Here is a 19,737-nt window from a genome sequence, read left to right as displayed (position 1 = left end):
CCAGTAACCCTCCATCCCCTTATCGTTGAGTTTCTGCTGCTCCCTGAGGCGCTTCCCCTGAGAGAACCGGAAGGGCCGGGGTCACCTCCACCTTGGCAGGCTCCACACTGGAGAGAACCTACACAGGTGCCCACGTCTTCTGAAAGTTCGCGACAGGCCGCTTTGCTTTCACAGACGAGCCAGGGCGGGCCCCGCGGGCGTCCAGCCCGGGACAGCCAGGCCCGGCGGGCTCGGCCTTCACGGCGACGGCCAGAAACGGGCGGCGCGGCCTGCGCAGGCGTCCCGGGCCCCGCCTGGCCTAGGCCTAGGCACCGCCCCTCGAGCCTCGGGCCTGCTCTTTCTCCAGGTGAGCCTTGTGTTAGGTGTGCCGTGGCATTTGGTGAGATTTCCTGGGTCACCGGGAGGGTGGGGAGCCGGGAACGCTCAAATAGTTTCCAGCTGAGCCCCCATGGCTGCGGCTGCTGCTCGCCCTTCCAGCTGTTTCTCAGGGAAGGATCCCCTTGCAGGTAACCGAGGAAACCTGTGCACCTGAATTCACCTGACACAGTAGAAAAACAATTAGAGACGTGACTTGGCCGCCAAGATGGCGTCGCTCCAGCTTAGCCAGACTCCCGACGCGATGGTGGTGGTCGGTGAATCTGTGGAGAGGAAGAGGGAGAAAGGTGGAGAGAAAGGAGGTGAGAACAGGACAGGAGAGAGAAAGATGGGGCGGGCAGGCTAGGAGAGACACAGTTTTCCCAGGCTGCTTCCTGTAGCCCTGCTGGGTCCCTCCTCTCTAGCTCGACCCCCTGCCAAGCTCCTTTTTTAAAAAAAAGATTTATTTATCTATGCATACAAGAGCTGGAGTATAGGCCAGAGATGCAGGGGATGAGAGGATCTACCAGAGACAGAGTGGGGAACAGAACAGGCAGACTGACGAAATACACTGCTGAGGGGAGCAGCAGGCCAGACAGGAGAGGTCTGCCGCGCCATGTGGGTATCTCCCTGGTTGGCCGGGGATCGAACTGGTGCTGCAGAGGCTGCGGACAGCTTCACAGTGCGGTACTTAACCCCTTGCACCACCAGGGAGGCCCCCAAGCTCCTTTTTGTTGTTCCCTCCTGACCACTGGAGGCCATACCTGGACACCCCCTACAGCCAACACCCCTCACACACTCCCCTCTCCCCCATGCAGTGTCCAGACGCACATCTATAGCTGGGATGTGGACCCCCTGTCCTTTCCACTGGCTTCCTGTGTAACCTTGGGGCTGCAGATTTCAAAGGAGGTGGGTGTTTCCTGGGGCCCGGCTCTGTCTCATGTATGATGAGGATGAACTTCTTAAAATCTTAAAATGTGTGAAATTGTCTTTGAAGAGAACCCCAATCAGGCAGGCCATAAGTCAACAGCATTTGAACATGTTCAAATTAATTACCAATATTTCAAATTCAAGAGATTTTCCAGGAAAATTTCGATATCCAGTTTCTTTTCAAAACTGAAGTCTCTGGCAACATGAAGCCAGCTTTAGTTGGATCTGAGTGGCCACAGCCCCCTTCAGAAGGGGCATATGCTCTCCCTTTAGTTTGCCACCCATCCTTTAGTGCCCACCCCAGCCTTATCACCCCCCAATTCTGCTGCATTTGTCATATTCATCTCATTTTACTTGAACTCTGTGTACTTTCCATTTGACCACTGTAGGGGCAGGAATGACCACTGAGCAGGTTTTCTGTGATCCCATGCAGACCGGGTAAAGGAGGAATCGGAGTCCTCAGTGGTTTTGCAGGTTTTTTATTGGGGTTCACCAGGCATATGGCAGGCAGGGGTGCTGGGGGGCCGGGAAGCTGGCAGGCCTCCCAGCCCCCAGCAGGTCTTCACTCTGGGCTCTCCGGCCTTCTCTCAGCTTCTGCTTCTCTGGCTTCTCTCTCGGCTTCTCTTTTGGCTTCTTCTGGCGTCCCCGTGATGCTGCCCTTAAAAAGCACAGTCTCAGCCCAGGTGAACCCTATCTACATCTGCCCACACCCTATTCCAGGTGCCCGCCATCAGGCATGCATTCAGGACCACAAGGATCCATCATCTATCCTGATGGCGGGAGGGCAGAAAAGCCTGACATTTTTCCTTACCCTACAACCATTTTCATTCTTTACGATCATCTGCTAGTCCCCAAAGACCCCTGGGAATACAGCCCGAAGAAGACCCTACCTATATTCTGATCACACATGCAGAGCAAACAGCCTCTCCTACAGTAGTCGGCTCTTCACCTTAAAACTGGAGTTTGTGGGCCTCCCTGGGGCCTAAGGGTTAAGGCTCAGCTCTATCACTGCTAAGGCCTGAGGTGTCTCCCACCCCCACCCACCAGGCACCTAACCCACATGGCACAGCAGACCTCTCCTGTTTCCCCTGCCACTCCCCTTAGCAGTATATTTCAATCTGCCTGCTCTGCTCCCCACTCTGTCTCTGGTGAATCCTCTCACCACACCCCAACTCCTCTGGCCTACACCCCAGTTCTTCTAGGCAAAAAAAAAAAACCCAAAACTGGAGTTTGTGCTCTGTCATTTGCTGCTGGTAATTTATGTCCTACAGAGAAACAGGGAAGAAAAGTTCTCCCTGAATTAACCTTGATTCTCCCAATGTATCTTTCTGCCTGACCTTTTTTCTCACTATAGGTATTCAGATTGGCTCTCATTATTATTACCTACTCTCACTATCTCTCTAGTTCTGTACCTCCCCACATAGAATTTGCCCACAAGCTAAATCTGGTACCCTCCCAGGAGATAATAATACTTATCAGGACCTTTTGTGGAGTTCCTGGACCTTTCAGGATTGAACCTCACTTTTCACATATAAAGCCCTCCATTATTACCACTATTGTTGTCATTATTATTATTTGGGATTAGGCAGCCCTGTCAGAAGTCTTGCCAACCACAGGCAGGTGCCACCTCAGAGCCTCACCTGGCCCGGGGGGTGACTTAGGCCGGACGCACCTGGCTGGAGGACTCTGGTTCAGCCTGCTGAGCCCTGGGCTTTTGCCAGGTAAGAGTCCTGCCCAGAAGCATCCATTCCTCCCCTACTGGGGGGCAGAGACTGGGTTCCAGAGAGGGCCAAGGTGAGCTGGTGTTTTTCCTGGGGCACATAGTCTCTAGGTCACACTACCAGGGAGCCATTGCTGCATCAGGCCTCAAACCCAGCTGAGTCTCAAAGGACCAGATTCTCTCCTAGGGAGAAAGGGATTAGGGGACAGAAACTGGTTATCCATCCTACCTGCCCCTCTATGGCTGTGTGAACCTCACAGAGCTCGTTGACCTTTGCAATCTATAGTTCTCATCTATAAACTGTAGATGCTAATTCCCAATTTTATGATACTATTATGAGATTTATATGTAAATAGATTTGAAAGTACCTCTGTAGTGGATATATATGTATTTGTTTATATATAAACAATGTATATATGTATATTTATTTACAAGTCTCTATAAATGAAAGGTGTGTAGCAAGCCCTCTATTAACAGACAAAGACAGGGCTCTTTCCTTATTCAGATTTACAGAACCACCCAGAAGGTACCTGCCTCTGCTTCAGATTAAGAGTAAATAGATAAGACACCTCCAGGAAGCAGTGGTGAATATAAAAATCTCACCAGGGGAACAAGTTCCACTCAAATGCATGCCTATGCCCTGCCCCCCCCCCCGAATTCCTGTCTTAACCATTCTCCACGTCTAATTCACCCACAAATGTCTTTCAAGGGAACATGAATCTTTTCCTCTTTTTTGGTACTCAGCCTATCTCTCTACAGTGTACGTATCTATAATATATATTCACACTGTCTTGATCCAGTCAACAGGTGATGGACACTTGCAATGTTTCCATACCTTGACTATTGTAATGCTGCAGTGAACATGGAAGGGCAGATATCTCTTTAATAATAGTTTTGTCTCCTTTGGAGATATACACAGAAGTGGGATTGTCAGATCGCATAGTAGTTTTATTTTTAATTTCTTGAAGAACACCCGTACTGTTTTCTATAGTGGCTGCATAAATTGACATTTCTACCCACAGTGTACAAGGGTTCCCTTTTATGCACAGCTTCACTAGCATTTGTTACTGTTTTTTATAATAGCCATCCCGATAAGTGTGAAGTGACATCTTATTGTGATTTTTATTTGCATTTCCCTAATGATTGGTGACCGCAGCTTTTCATGTATCTGTTGATCATTTTAAGTCTTCTCTGGAAAAATACACATTCAGGACCTTTGCCCCTTCGTAAATTGGGTGATTTGGTTTGGGTTGCTATTAAGTAGTATGAGTTTTATATTATTTCTAATTTGTTTTTCACTTGAGATCTCCCTGATAAATTGGCACTTTTCATTTTTCACAAACATTTTCACCGTCTTATTCTCCTCACACAAAGTCTGAGGTACCAGTTTTTAACTAGACCATTTAACTCTTTTTCCAGTCCCAGCAAAAAGTCAAGTCATCTTCTTCTAGTAATATTAACATTTAATCAGGCTGCTTCTTTACGTTCAATAATACATTATAGGAGACACAAGTTGCATCTTACCCTAGTTGTCTTAAGTACATACTCATATTCTTGTAGATGGCCTATACCATCTTACTTAATGGTATTAAATTAGAAAGAGGACATAAGGAAAAGAACAAACTATTTTAAAACTAATAATTTTTCTTTGGAATACTTTTAGTGGGAATTTAAATCATTACAACACAATGGAAAACAGTATGAAATTTAAAAACAAATCTACCTAGGAAGGATATACAATAATAGTACTTTAATAACAGTAAAAAAAAAAATAGAACTACCATGTGATTCAGCAAACCCACTTCTAAATAGATATCCAAAGGAGACCAAAACAGTATATCAAAAAGGATATATACATCCCCATGTTTATTGCAACATTTTTCATAAAGCCAATATATAAAAACAACTTAGGTGTACATACATGGATGAATGGTTAAAGATGTGGTAATCACAAATACACATATACATGCAGGGATATTATTTAGTTGTTAAAAAGGAAATCCTTCTACTTGTAACAACATGGATGGCCCTTAAGGGCATTTTATTAAGTGAGATAAATCAGACAGAAAAAGACAAGTCTGGGGCAGCAGTTCAGTGATTTCAGTGGTCATCCACCTCAACCCAAATCTTGCAATACCTGGAATTTGCACATGAACTGGTAGAAAAGATAAAGCAAGGCAGAACTAAATAGCATCACATATATAGTGCAGAACTAAATAGCATCACATATATAAAGAACATCTCACAATGCCTAACACATTCCAGGTCCTCAATATGGGAACTCTACTATTATTTTTAGCGGGGTTAGGGTTGAAGTTTGGTTCAGGTTGGGATTGATTGAGATTGGAGTTAGAGTTAGCTGTAATCTTGAAAAACAGGTAAAATATTTGGAATCCTTTTGGTATTTATAATCACAATCCCTTGTTGAGCGCCAAGCCATGGATATCTAAGTTAGACATAGTTCTGACACTCCAGTTAGATTATAAATTTCTTTAATGGTAAGTTCTAAAATTTCTCTATCCCCACAATATCTAGCACTGTCTTCCATACTTAGAAAGTGTTTGGGAAATTCTTCACTTTCTTAAATTGTTACAAATGAGACCGTATCCTCAAAATCCCTCTAGGGTAACTTTGTGAATCAGCAAAGGTTTCAAGTGAAATTTGAAATAACTACTGAGACCACTATCTTAAAAACTCTCACCAAAGTTCTCACACTTCAACACCAAACTCTCACTGATTGTTGCATGTAGAAATAACGCACAATTGAGGCATTTCCCAGAAATTGATGGAGACATTGTGTGCAGTCATTCTTGTTTATCAAATTAAATTAAAAGACATAATGTTGAAACAATTAGCTATCCACAGTCCAGTCCTGACTGTCCCAGTGTGAGTCTAAGTGTGAACATGACATGTCAGCTTAATTTCTCCAGGGCAAAAACACTCAAACATTATTGGTTCCACTTTCTCCTTCATGCTGACAGTCACCCCAAAGCAAGGAAAAACTTTAGCAAATGTCATACAAAAGCAAAACAAAATACCTCTTCCTAATGCCAATGGACATGGGAAACAGGAGGGGATGGTGGAATTCTGAAAGGTGAGATGCTTAACAAGTGCTTCCTGGTTATAAGGTATGATTTATTCTATCCAATTGAGCCATTGCCTCCACACAAGGATGCCCACAAGGTGTGCCCTGCGACTTGATGATAATTGCAGGGCGGCTGAAGACCAGAACCTCCACCTCAAGTAAGAGCCAAAATTATATAACCAAGGACCTATTAATCAGGATTAACCTCCAAGGATGCCAACTCTGGAATCTTCTTCACAAATAAGCATCTTCATGTACACTTTTAAAAGAAAACAAAACACTCATTTTCTCAGATGGAGTCATCTGGCCAGGTAGCTCCGGAAAAGATGCCTTAGCCCAGGGATGAAAATTAACCAGTGAATGCCCTAAAAGAAGGTAGGGTGTGTCTAATGACACACCTTTGTCACCCCCTCTTGGACCTGTTCTTGAAGTCTGCCTTCCATTTTTATGATTCTAATTTTTCTGGGAAATCTGCTCATTACAAAGATCAGAAACTGTCACCACAGGCAAATGGAGAATTCAGGTCATCTGACATGTATTCACACTGCAGAGGCACATTTATTTCCATTACCTGCATATTTTTATTTTTATTTTTTAAAAGATTTATTTATTTATTTGTACAAGCCCTGGGTATAGTCAGAAGTGCGGGAGGGTGATAGAATTCACCAGAGCCAGAGTGGGGAACAGAACAGGAAGACGAAATACACTGCTGAGGGGAGCAGCGGGTGCGGCAGGAGAGGTCTGTTGCACCATGTGGGACCCTCGCTGGTGGCCAGGGATCGAACTGGTGCTGCAGAGGCTACAGGCAGCTTCGCAGTCCAATGCTCAACTGATGCGCCACCAGGGGAGGCCCACCTGCATATTTTTAGAAATAAAGAATTTTTTACTTTTTGCTTCTAGAACTGGTACTAAATCATATTTTATATTCTAAGTCATTTCTTCCTTTTCCTACTTGCAGAAGCTTCAGAATTCACCTGAGACCAGGGATTGAAGTGAAGACCTCTCCTGGGCAAGGTTGAAGAGAATGTAGGAGACCAGTGTCCCAAATGTCAAGTCTGAAGGGCCATAACCACCCAGTGGCTGAGTCTACATCACTAGCAAGTACCTGCACTGTGTTTGTTGGTTTATAGCTCACGTGGGTGGGCCTATTCTGAGATGCTGGGTGGTTGGGAGTGCAAGCAGCAGAGGACTTCCAAGCTTTGAAAATCCTGAGTGCCTTTCATACTTAGTTTTGTTCTTTCTGTGTCTTGGCAATTAAGTCAACACTAAGGAAATGATCACTTAGCTTGGTTGGCTCTTTTTAAAGTAAAATTTCTCACCCCCTCCCCCCAAAAAGGGAAAATGATAGACCTTTAGAGGGGCAGCTGAGGAGCTATGGGTCAGTACTTTGGGGAGACTCTGAGCTCCAGGATTCCCCTACATAAAGTAGTTGCTAAGATGGAAGGACCTGGAGGATATTATGCTTAATGAAAAAATCAGATGGACAAAGACAAACATTGTATTATTTAACTTGTTTATGGTATATAAGCAAAATCAAATAATGAATTAAACAAAAGTGAATGAAATAAGACAAAAATAAACCTATAGATCATAAAACCAAATTAGTGATTATCAGAAGGGGAAAAGGGATGAGTAGACCAGGTGAAGGAGTCAATTTTATGGCAAAGGATGCAATTAGACTTTTAGTGATGGACTTAATGAAATATATACAGATTTCATTAATGATGCATGCTTAAAGTATATATATATACTACTGAAGTAACAAATGTTACTTCAATATTTTTTTTTTAACTAGGAGCTCATTTTCATGTAAAGAAAGCATTGCGAATCAATTTGTAAATATTGAAGTTGGATGATTCAGGAAAATCTCTTTGTTTTAGAATATTTAAATCACTGTTCTTTTTGAAGAAAAAATATCACAGATTATCATAAGGAAAAAATTCTTATTTATAGAATATATTTCTAGAATACAATGTAAAATGTGCTGAATCATAGGAGATGTATGTCAGTACAAAAATATATAGGAATCTGCTTTATCAGTTATTCTACCCAGATATTTTCTGATCTAACTTATATAAAACACATTATATCGAAACCTGACTTTTAATCTTTCATCCAAATTGTAGATGGATTTTTACTGAGCTCCATGTCTCAAATTTATAACTCTTAGTTTTGATCAGCGTTTGTAGTACACATAAATTAGCAAACATACACAGTGCCTCGCTGTTAAAAACAAGTTGTTTTAATGAAAACATAACCTGAAAATCAAGCAGTATTTTTTGGAGGGAAAAGACATTGGTTGAAACAGCAATGTCTTATTGACATTAAAAATACTTGACATAACTCTGCAAAGATGGTGAAATTTAACTTTTGTATGTTTTTATTATACCCAGAGTATCAAAGATAACAGAATTTATTCATAGAATGGCAGTCATTGAATTCAGTTTTCTGGTACAATTTTCTTCCCATATAAACTCATAAAAAATGTGATGGGTGAACTATTAGGAATGCTTAAAGCAGCCCCTGATGTATGCCCGCATAGAAAGAACAGATAGATTGCAAAATGTTTATGCCTTTTACATTTTTTTACAGTATTAATAAGGAAACACTGTGATTACCAATCAAAAAAGACTCCAGAGTGCTGCTTGTAAAGTGTACCATTATAAAGATTTATATCTGTATCTGGGGAATAAAATGGAGCATTGATATTTTAAGGAGCTCGGTTCAAAAATCTCTTTATTCAACGAAAGACAGGGAGAGTAAAATATCATTTTCCTCTGGCAGAAGTGTGGCCTGTGGTTAGTTGATAATCTCCATGATAGGAGTAAATGGGCTTGGTCCCCCAAATATTCACCAAGCACTTGAAATGGGTTATAAGGGAACTGTGCAGCTGTTCAGCCAAATTGTCCATCACAGAGGGAGATGGAGTGGATATGGGATTATCTGTTTGGTGCAAGACCTACACTGGTAGTCTCCTAAGTTAGGCATCTTTCCGTATCAAGATGCTTAGTGTTTTAGCCTCATCCAGAGGTCCCAGTCCCAGCAGTGAAAATCCATCTTTCACTCTGAGAGTGTTTTATCCATCTAGAAACATTTAATAAATCCTTGGTAGAAACAGTCCTTTATTATTCTTCCGAGATACTATTACTGTCACCTAATAGTTGGTATATTGAGATTAAACACCAGAGAGGTTCACATTTTCTAGTTTATAGCTGTAACCTATGCTCATTTTCCAAGGTTTCCAAGCAATATGTGCACAGAACTTTATAATCAGTTCCACTACCTCCCAATCCAATACGAAAGCTAAATATAGCAGTGTTAACCTACCTCTGTAAAATAATCTATAACAGTCATGATACATTCTGCTGCAAGTAGCAATAGTAAGAGTTTTATTTGTGTTAATCAACACAAAGTCTGAGTAAAGAGGCCAGGGTTGGTATAGCCAATATAGAAAGGCATTAGGACTCAAGCTTTTTCCACTGTGGAAAAAGGAGGTGGCTTGCTTTCTATGGATGGTAAGATGACCTTGTACTTCTAAGCATGATGAATGATCAGGCAAGAAGAAAAGGAACAGAAAGGGGCAAAGGATAAGATGCCTTCATTGCTCCAGGCAGGTTTTTTTTGTAAGTAATGGGAATCTCCCATGACTACTCACCATTGTTAGGAAGTCTGGGAAATCAAGTTTTATCTGTGGGCTTTTTTTTTTTTTTTTCAAACTGGGCACAATAACACACTAAATAAAATTAGGAGTCTGCAAAAGAGATAAGTGGGATATGTGTTTGCTAAGAAACAAGTAAAGTCAACTATACACACACCAAAATAAGAATTTTAAGCCCCCAGGAGATTTTTTTTTTATGTCTAAAGCCATGCTGTAATTATCAATGGTTAGAGTATTATTTCTGTGCATCAACACAAAGTCAGAAATGTCCAATACACTAACTACTATGCAGATGTAACTTTATTAAGTTAAAGTTAAATTTAATTAAATTAAAATTTCAGTTCCTCAGTCACACTAGCTATGTTCAAGTGCTCAATAGCTAAGATGGCTAGTGGCTACCATATTGCATAGTGCTGGTCCACAGAGCCTCTTTCCAGAAAGTGGATGCCTACATCTTCTGAATTCATATATTTCAGCTCAAGGCCATTTTCTTCATCTTTGTTTTCAACAGAAAAATAATAGCAAATCACCACATTTTATAAAAAAGTACTTTAAGATGCTCTTGATAGATCACCCTTTGTCTTAGCATAGGCTTCTTATAACAGTGTGACTGAAAGGAGAGTTGGGTCTTCGAAAACATGAATGAAGGGATAAGAGAATGAGAGCAGGAGAATGAAACTCCATAAAATTAGGCTATTGAGGTTGCTGCTGTCAGCAGTGAGTACCCAACTACACTGGACCCTCTGAGAAACTTACAAAGCACTTCCCAGAACTGTCTGTTCAAAGTAGAGAAGCCTGGAATGCTGACTACCCATACCCCATTGGTTGAGAGTTGCCCCTAAGGTGTTAACTTCCATCTCTTTCTGGGCTATCTCTGTGTAATAACTAGGCTCCCATAGCTTTCGAGAAATCTGTCAGGCATAAGAGTATGTGGAAACCTGGCTGGAGTTTAAGAGGAGCACTGTCAGGGCGCACAGCACTACCAAACAAAGCTATGCCTGGGATCAGAAATGAGTCTAAGAGATGGGACATGGCCCGCCAAGATCTCCTGCTATATTCTTCCACCTTCACCGTTAGTGAATATTAAGCTTACTTCTCTTTGTAAAGAATTTTACCCCTACCCTACACAAGCAGTTTGAGGTGCTCAGGAATTTACCACTGATAGCCAGGATTATTTTTTATATCTTTCTCCTTCTCTGCCATACCCAGGAGTAAAAGCTTAAGTCATCAGACAGCTAAAAAGAAGGGAGGATGGAGAAGAAATCACTGAGTTAGTGTCACTTCCAAAATATTTTTATGTCAGCATGTTTGGTGAATTAGATGGTGGGATTTTCCTGCAGGAAGAGCAAATGCCTCTCTCAGACCCAAATATTTGCCCTGCTGCTGCTTGAGAGCAGACAGCCAGCATTCAACTGTGATTTGAAAGATTCCAGGCGTGGTTCCTCTTCCATAATTTATCCCACTCATCCATTTACTTCATCCTAGAAGTCAACCATTAAAAAGCTATGCTCTGTTGTTAAGACTCTGCTTCCCTAGAATTCTCTGTTAAAGCCAACTACTCCTGGAGGTCTGTCATTATTGACAAATATGATACTGAGATATGGCTTTATTATATGACAGTTGGGAGAGGCACTGAACAGCTGAGTTTATAATGGGGGAACTTGATCATGGAACACTACAGAAGGCAGCATAAGGCACAGAACTACCTGAGTAAAAGAGTTCCCCTTTCTACTCCCACCCACACCCTCACCTTCCCCCCTCTCCATCAAAAAAAAAAAGGAACACAAATAGAAAGACACCAAGGACAAAGTTTCTTTATTTCGCTTTTCATCAAGAGTAACCTTGGGTAAAAGTGGCTTGTTCATTCATGAACTGTTTCTTAAATATCTACTGTCAGGTCCAGTGCTAAATTCCAGACACACAAAAATGACACAAACAGACATAGTCCAGGCCTTTAGCAACCTATAGTTCTAATGGAGAAGACATTCAAAAATCAAAAAACAATTAAGTACAAAGCACAATGAGTGTGACAAGGGAAAAGAACAAGGTCCTGCATGAGCTACCCTCTAAGGAAGTGATGCTTCAACAGAGGCCTGAAGGATGGGGAAGGGGAAAAACATCACAGGCATCCCAGGCAGTTTATCTGGAGATCGTGTAGATCTAGAGGGAGATCAGGGTGTGAGAAATACAGTGAGCAGGATGAGTTTGGAGAGAGAGATGATGTCTGGGACACGTAAGGCCTTGTCAGGCATCCATCCCTCTTATTTCACAATTCTAGAACAAAATGCCACATTTCAGTTCTCCATTTCTGCTTGGGTAAGTATACATACCCTCTCTGTCTATCAGTAATAACACTAGCAATAATTAATATTGTGTGATATCTGTGTAATTTATAAAGGGCTCTCACATTAGCATTTATTTACTATTACTAGTATAATTAAATATCAAAATAATATTCAAGGGAATTGGATTTTGGGTGGATGATCTCAGTTAATTCTCAACATAATAATTTATAGCAAAAATCACCACATCCCATTTTACAGATGAGAAAAACAAAGCTGAATTAAGTGAACCCCCAAGGTTGAACAGCTAATAGCCTAGGTATATCTTATTCCAACATACATGCTTTAGATGGCAATCTACAACCCATGGTCCAGTTACTACCACCACCTGTTTCTATAAATACAATTACTTTTATTTCATTTTTTAGCACAGTCACACCATTATCTATTGTCGACAGCTTTTTCTTGATACAAAGACTGAGTAGAGTAGTTGCAGCAGAGAATGTGTGGTCCATCAAGCCTAAAATATTTTCTATCTGGATATTTATGGAAAAGTTTACTAACCACTTCTGTTCACAGGACAAAAGTTTTTATGCAAAGACTCTTGGAATATCTTAGGGATAAGTTCTTTAAAATTACCAATGTCTATTTTTAGCTGTATATTTTTTTTCTCAACAAAGGCCTGTGGTTTTCATGAGATTCTCAAAAGAATTTATGACTTGTGAGATCAGTTCAATCTGGTATCAGAAGAGATTCCTGATTTTGTTCCTGAAAGGATAATCTAAAGTTAACCAGACCAGCACAGTACAAAAAGGGTTCTGTAACTTGGGGTGAAGGTGTTCTAGAACACCTCTTGGACATCAGAGACCAGGACATACTGCACTAGAAGGGACACTGTGGAGATCCGTGCCTCATTAAATAAAAGAGTGGTGGAGAGAAATGCCTGGAATCTGTGATCTGGGGCAGGGAAGGCATCATACAAACTTTAGCACTGCTACTTAATCTGTAGCCCTGGGGAAGGGCAAGCCGAGTGATGTGGACACACATGCCCTTTACTGGGGAGACATGTGCAGAGGAGCTATGGTTCTCCAAGTAGTCTGGGTCCCCAGTGGAAAGAACAAGGACAAGTTAGGCTGCATTCTTCCTACACCCTTCAGGGCTGTTACTGAGCTCCTCAAGTGCATTGACAATACACAGACTACAGAGACTCAAGTGTGGAACCTTAGAGAGGAGGGTTATCAGGGGTATCATAAACATAAACAGCCTCCACAGATGCATTCTGGATAGCAATGGACACCTTCCAGGTCCTTCATTTTCCCGTGACTCAGCAACTTCAAGATCAGGTCTTGGGACCTACAGAAGTTGGGAAAGGCCAATAAAACTCAAATAATCAAATAAAACCACAGTACCGCCTTCTAGAAAACTAGGAGTAGTGTGACCTTTATGTGACTGTGATAGAGACTTTTTTAAAAAAGGGAAATATAAAGCAGCAAAATGGGCAGACAAAAAAAAAATACAACACATGGTACCTTGAGACCTGAAGAAAATGTGTCATCACAACAGAGAAAAATTCTCCAGAATATAACTACAAGACATGGAAGGTTTAACTTCCTTCAGATACAGAGTTCACAATTGCCACGATAAAGAAATTCAAAGAAATGGGGACAAGTGCAGAAGAGCAAGTCAAAATAATACAAGAGAACTCTGCAAAATTGTAATCAAATTGATACCACAAAATTAAAAAAAAAAGAATGACATATGAGATGAAATTAGTGAACAGAAAATAAAAACTGAAGATTTAAATAAGAAAATAACAGAGTCACAGGGTATAAAGCGATCAATACAGATTTAAAATTCTGGAGACACAAATAGACCAAATGTAGGATTGAGTCAGTGACATTGGTGATAATAATGAACAAATGACCCAGGTGAAAGAAGAAATAACTACAATGAAGAAACACTTTGACATACAAACTGTAGCACTGCTACTCAATGTGTAGCCATACTCCATTTGGAAAGCAGAAGTGGAAGTTAGAAAGATGGGAACAGAGAATTTATTAAAAGAAATAATAGAGGAAAAATTCCCAAACCTGGAGAGTGGGGGACTAAATATACAAGTCTATACAATTTAAAAAATACCTAGTTATTTAACTGTAATGAGACCTAGACCAAGGCACATAGTTGTGAAACTAATAATAGTTGAAGACAGAGAGAATATTGAAAGTGGCTAGGGAAAAAAGCAATTATCCCATAAAGGTGCTCCAACCAGGTTTGCATCAGATATCTCTGAAAACCCTGTAAGTAAAGAGAGAATCAAACAATGTATTCAAAATTGTCAGCCAAAAATACTATATCCTGCAAGACTCTCTTTCAGATATGACAGAGAAATAAAGGCCTTCCCAGAGAAACAAAGACTGAAGGAATTTTCAAACACTAGACCTCCCCTGCAAGAAAGGTTGAAAGAAGTTTTCCTATCTAAGTTGAAGAAAACTTCACAAAAAAAAAATTAACAAAGAAATAGAACCAGAAAATTGAAGACAAAAAATGGCAATATCAAATCCTCATATATCCGTAATCACCCTAAATATAAATAGACTGAACTCACCAATCAAAAGGTATAAAGTGGCCAGTTGGATCAGGAAAAAAAAGCCCCACATTCCACTATCTCCAGGAGACCCTTCTTAGCTCCATAGATAAACATAGGCTCAAAGTAAATGGTTGGGAAACAACACTACAAGCAAATAGGACCACCCGGAAAAAAAAGAAGGAACAGCCAGTTTCAGATAAAATAGACTTCCAGCTAAAAAAGGCAACAAAAGACAACGGTAGACATTATATAGTAATTAGGGGAGCAATACATCAGTATCAGACATAATACTCATCAACGTATATGCACCAAATGAAGGCACATAAAAATATATATAAGCAACTATTATCAAATCTGAAAATAGACATTGGCAGCAGCACATAGACACTTGGTATTCCAAGGGTCTTTGCATAAAAACTCTTGTCCTGTGTACAGCAGTGGTTAGTAAACTTTTCCATAAATTCCCAAAAAATGGTGTTGGGAAAACTGGACATACAAAAGGACCAAACTAGACCACTATCTCATACAAAAATATATACTAAAAATAACTCAAAGAAGTAAGGACATCGGGTGTAAGATATGAAATCATAAAATACATACAAGAAAGCATAGGCAAAACACTTTACAATGTTGACTTCAGTGATCTTTTTGGAGACTCCAACAGCAAGGAAAACGAAAACAAAAATAAGTAAATGGCACTATATCAAACTGAAATACTTCACAGCAAAAGAAGCTATCATTAAAATGAAAAGTCACCCTACTGAATGGGAGAAAATATTTGTAAATCATACATCTTACAAGGAACTGATATCCAAGATCTACAAATAACTCATACAACTCAACAAAAAGAAAACAAACAACAAAAAAAATTAAAATATGGACATAAGAGTGAGCTAAATGGACACTTCTCCAAAGACATGCACATAGCCAACAGACACATGGAAAAAAATGTCCATCATCATTCATCATCAGTGAAATGCAAAGCAAAACCACAATGAGATATTATCTCACACCTGTGAGAATAATCCATATCAAAAAGACCAGAAACAACAAGTGTTGCCAAGGGTGTGGAGAAAAAGGAACCAATGTTTACCATTGGTAGGAATGTAGACTGGACCAGCCCCCATGGAAAACAGTATGGAGGTCTCTCAGAATATCAAAATTAGATTTACCAGCAATTTCTGTCCTAGACATCTACTCAAAGACTGCAAAAACATCAGTTGAAGGGATATCCACACTCCTATATTTATTGCAGCAACATTTACAATAACCAAGTTATACAATCTAAGTGCCCCCAAAACAGATGAGTGGGTTAAGAAGATGTGGTATAGCTATACCCAAGGAAATACTACACAGCTATAGGGTGGAAAGATGAACTCTTGCCATTTGTGATTTGTGCCCTGGATTGAACTAGAGGGAGTAATGCTAAGCAAAATAAGTCAGAAGAAGAAAGACAAGTACTGGGTGGTTTCACTCATCTGTGGAATATAGAGAAACAAAACAAATGGTCAGATAAAACCAAACCAAAAACAAACCCTAGAAATCTGATTGTAAAATTGAAGGTACCAGAGGGTCAGGTGAAGCATGGAGAGCAGGGTATGGAGTATGTTCAATGGACTGTGGAAAAGGAAATAGATGTCTTGGTGGTGGGCATGGTGTGGTAACATACATCTGAAGAGGGGTGATCCTATACCTCTGGATCATATACAGAGTTGTAAACCAATGTCACCTTAAAAAAAAGTATGACTTAAAAAAAATCAAGAGTTCCATTAAACCAGAGGGTATTTTAGTGCTCATCAAAGTGTATGTGGTCCCCACACCAGTAGCAGAGAACTCATTAGAATGTTGGGAACATGTTAGCAAAGCAAATTTCCAACTAATTACAAATTCTAGGGGTGGGCCCGCAACCTGTGTTTTAATAAGCCCCCCTCAGTGGCTCTGAGACTCAAGTTTGAGAACCTCAACATAATTAATCTTAAAAAGTCAAAACTCACAAAACCAGTCAAAATATTGAAGCCCAGCACATCAGAACTCTTCAGTTTACCATAATTTTTTGCATTTTGTGGGGAGAGAGAAATGAGAGCTTTATTCAACCAGACACTTGAAAGTTGTCACCTCATCGCTGGCTCTGACTGTCAACTGCGGCTGTTAGAACTGAACATTTAAGTTCATGTGAGATTTGAAATTAAAGGACATTTCAGCATTTGGCTTTCTTGCCTTTCAACATTGGACCCTCATTTAAGCTGTTCAGACTGATCGTTAATAGCCAACTAGGGTAAACCCCTCTGCAGACGCCACACTGTGAAAAACGTACTAGAGACTACCATCTGGCCCATTCCTTTTTAGTGACACAAGTGACAAAATGGTCAAACATAAAAATTCACTGCCTTGGAACTAGAATTTTCCTCCAAAAAACTAGCTCTGGCTAGCCCGCTGATCCCAGCCACCATCTACAAACACACTTCTGGTCCAGACCAGGGGTGGCTCCCCTCGCAGAACCTCAGACCTTGCCTTGTGCTCTTCTCTCAACCATTTGTTCATTTCAGAGCCATTTCTGGATCTGCAATCATTAATGTTGCATCAGAGATGAAAATGCAATTGTCATTGTTTAAGAATATAATTTTCAATGAATATATGGTTATTTGGGGGGGTTCTCCACATTGTTCCATTTCTCTAATTTTCTTTTAATTCATACAAAGGCCTGATCAGAATGGGTTTCTCTTGTATGCACTCAGGCCATTTGGGGGAAGGCTCGCCCCTGGGTTGGATGAACTAACTAGCTACCCACAGATGAACAGGAAGTTAACCAGCTGCCCAGTTCAACCATAACTTCACAACATTGTCTTCCAGCTCAGAGCCCCATGCCGGGTTTTTCATTGTCTACACCACTCCTGCAGTGATTCCAGAAGTTTCACATAAACCTATCCTACACCTGCATAATTTAATAATTATTATATCAATATTTAATTACCCGCCACCTGCATAATTTAAATCAATTTTTTTTTGCTTGTTTTCTCCATTTGGAGCTCAGGGTGGATGAAGCAGGTGTGCTGAAGTTGAATGTGGCATTTTCTGGAAGATTCCCTCTCTAGCATTAACAAGACCTCACTGCCTGGAAACAGAAGGGAAGCCTTGTGTTTGGGCAATTAGAGCAGGTAGCCCTGGTCTGGTAAGGACCCTTTTAGTGGTTAAGTGGGATGTGGTCTGTGCTTGCCTACACGCAGCTGGGGAAAGTGCACTGTTCTACTAATTACTCACACTTCCTCAACAGCTTCCTGTATGTTTACTCACTCCTTCAGCCCTCTTTCTTCAGAAACCCACTAAACTCAGTGTTCCTGAAGAAACACCACAGCTACCAAACTCCCTCCTGTTGGAGGAATAAGAACAACAACAAATAATTATAAATAGCAAATAGTGCCAGGCACTATTCTAAGTGCTTTATGTACAGATTAACTCATGTGATCCTCAGAACAACCTTGTGAAACCTCAAGTATCATTTTACAGATAAGAAAACTAGGTTTAAAGAGGTTAGATAACTCACCCAAGATCTCCCCAGTAGTAAATATTGGCACTTGGATTTGAACCTGAGCAGTCTGGGTACAGAGATAATATGTTTGTAACCATTGGGCTTTTCTGCCTTCAAAAATGACTACTCTGTTCTTTTTATTTTTCAATCTGTTCTCTAGCTGTAAGCAGTAACCTCCCCTAAATATTAACATGAGTCTCCTCCATTGTGGTTGCATGAACCAAAAGCAACAGGAGCTGAGGTGGTGATTAACCTGGTCCCTTCTCCAGGTCTGCTGAATCAGGATCTCCATGGTGGGGTTCAGGAATCTGCATGATTAACAGACTTCAAGACAAGCTGGTGCCATCAATCTTTGGAACCATTTTTCAATCCCCCGGAACTTTCTGAGTTTTGCCAATCACCCACTGTGCCCATTTCACTTCTACATGTCTTCTGTGGGTACAAATTCTTCTTCTGTTTGAAAGCTTTCCATGGGCAAGCTTTCCAATGTTGGAAACCTGTTTGTGATACGATTTAAAATATAACCTACATGTTCCACTTCCACCTGAAACCACTGCATTCCAGATGTCATGACTCAAGAGCTCCGCATTTCTGGAGTTCACCAGTTCCAAGAAAGAATGTCTATGTTTACAACAATGTAGAAAGCAAAAATGAAAGATTGAAAAATAATGCATCCCCGCTTTCTTTTATAAAAATTACAATGAAATCTGGTTTATTCTTATCTATACACCTACCTAATATTTGAAGGGTCTAAGCAAGAGCACAAATACCATAAGTCAAATGATCAAAACTCTCAATTAAATAGGGTTCATTTTCTTACTTTGACAAATATATCATCATCATGACTTGGAAGGTCTTGGTTAGTTTTCAAGCTCTCCAGATTCTCTGTGCTCGAACATGGATGGGGGTATGGGGAACTGGCCTTTGAATTATGAGCCATGGCTGACCCTTATTTCTTCCCACCCCTGGATATATCTCAACAAGAAGGGGCAGGTGTGCCCACGTGTGGACACATAAGTCTGCAGGTCCAAGTCCTGTCCACACCACGAATAGCCATCTCATAGCCACCCCTCTGGACTGAGAGTGGACACATCAGTGAAACAGTCCATCTTTGGGAAAAGAAGCACAAAAAACAGGCCCCCTAGAAATCAACTGGAAATCAACTCAGGAGTATGTGGCTCAAAAATCCAAAAGCTGCAAATCCAAGTGCCAAAGGAGTAGTCTAAAGGGTAGGTCATGGTCATGGTGTGTGAGTGGGCACCACTTTTGAGCCTACAGCCCTATATGGTGAGGACACAGATCAGGCACAGGCAGTTTGATCATGTAAGGCAGTACAGATCCTTTTAGGAAAAGGAGTCATTTCCAGGGGAATAAAAGCTGGGATATTAGGACAGTGGGGGTTAGGTCCAGAGGCTGATTCAGATTTTGTGGGTCATAAATCTTGTATGTTGTGGAGGACTTGTTAAGAAAACAAATACCTTACTCTTATAATTTTACAAAACAATATAGTCATATGCACAAAAAAATGCTCATTGTCACTTATCATTGGGGAAATGCAAATCTAAACCACAATAAGATATCACCTGAGAATGACC

At 40.7% G+C, this 19,737-nt stretch overlaps 1 long non-coding RNA gene across 1 annotated transcript in view; it reads left to right on the top strand.

Annotated features, from left to right (window-relative positions):
- The first annotated feature begins 312 nt into the window (after nt 1–312).
- Nucleotides 313–19,737, top strand: part of LOC119252567 (uncharacterized) — a 59,295-nt gene continuing 39,870 nt past the window's right edge. The window contains exons 1-2 of the long non-coding RNA XR_008553344.1: nt 313–346; nt 7,048–7,190. This is a non-coding gene — a long non-coding RNA (uncharacterized LOC119252567). The remainder of the gene's footprint in view (nt 347–7,047; nt 7,191–19,737) is intronic.

Source organism: Talpa occidentalis, unplaced genomic scaffold (assembly GCF_014898055.3).
Source record: "Talpa occidentalis isolate TD23 unplaced genomic scaffold, MPIMG_talOcc4v2.1 talOcc4.10, whole genome shotgun sequence".
Lineage (NCBI taxonomy): Eukaryota > Metazoa > Chordata > Mammalia > Eulipotyphla > Talpidae > Talpa > Talpa occidentalis.
This window is presented reverse-complemented; position numbering and strand designations above follow the sequence as displayed.